We start from the raw sequence: 1105 nt of genomic DNA, 5'->3' as shown, positions 1-1105 counted from the left end.
AGTGCCTTTCCCAAGGACACAACGTCGGGCCCTTGACGGGATTCGAACCCACGACCTTACGGTTGCGAGTCCGAGAGCCTAACCCAGTAGTTTGTATCAATTTGTTTTAACTTAATCATATTTTCCCATAACAGCTGAGGCTAAATTCAAAAGCTTCTCTTCAGAAACGTTTGTAAAATATTATAAATTTTACGTCTCGCAGAAAATGGGATTGTTCACTGCACTTTCCGCTTCTCACACACTTTTTGCATACACATTTGGCCTACGTCACCACTGCTGACCGATGACACTTTTTATGGACCAACCTTGTAGCAAGAAGTTAATGTTATAGTGAGCACATTGACATTTTTACACTAAAGGCTCTTAAAACATGCGTTTAATGAAGAGAGTGTCACGATTAGAAAACAAATGACGGACTTGCTTCAAAAAGCGGTATTGCCCCACCTGTGAAGCTTTTTTAAATCTATAGAAACCATCCACTTGGATTTTTCATTAGTATTTATTAAGAAATCTCCAAGAATACAGCTAACACGTGTTTATAAAAATATCGATCTGTTTTGTCATCGAGCCAAAGCTGGATAGTCTATATTTGATAGCTTAGGCTATTTGACAGTAAATTTCGCCACGAGTTTTCGACCGCACTCTAGGAGCCAAAGACAGATGAGCTCATTATGGACTTTCATTTAAATCTAGACCGTGCACTCTTAGATCTACATCATTTCGGTTAGCTACGGAGCTTCCAGTTTGTTTATTTCTGAGCTAAATGAAGGGCAAAAAGTGTATGTCCCTTTGTATGAGTTGGAGGTTGAGTAGACGGGCACAATCGAATACAGCTAGACCGCTGTTTTACTCTTCATATGGGCGCCCATGGTGCGCACATTTCGCGGAAATGTTTTTTTAGTATAGTGAGAAAAGAGAGGCGGCCGTGACAGTGCAAGGCTTGTGGCTTCTGCTGTAGCTGATGAGACCAATTCTGGATGAGAAAAGTTTGCTTCATTTTGACTATTTAAAAGCCCTCCTTCCTTTTGTGGATAAGCGGAGCTTGCAAGCTTACCTATCGGTTTGACTATTTTTTATTTAATTATGAAGCCTCATATGGTTTGCT

The 1105-nt window shown here is 40.4% G+C and overlaps 1 protein-coding gene across 1 annotated transcript in view; it reads right to left on the bottom strand.

Moving 5' to 3' along the window:
* Positions 1-1105, bottom strand: part of LOC101849667 (flavin-containing monooxygenase 5-like) — a 15900-nt gene that overhangs the window by 8250 nt on the left and 6545 nt on the right. The gene's annotated exons all lie outside the window — the stretch shown is intronic.

This window comes from Aplysia californica, unplaced genomic scaffold (assembly GCF_000002075.1).
Source record: "Aplysia californica isolate F4 #8 unplaced genomic scaffold, AplCal3.0 scaffold00033, whole genome shotgun sequence".
In the NCBI taxonomy this organism is placed as follows: Eukaryota; Metazoa; Mollusca; class Gastropoda; order Aplysiida; family Aplysiidae; genus Aplysia; species Aplysia californica.
This window is presented reverse-complemented; position numbering and strand designations above follow the sequence as displayed.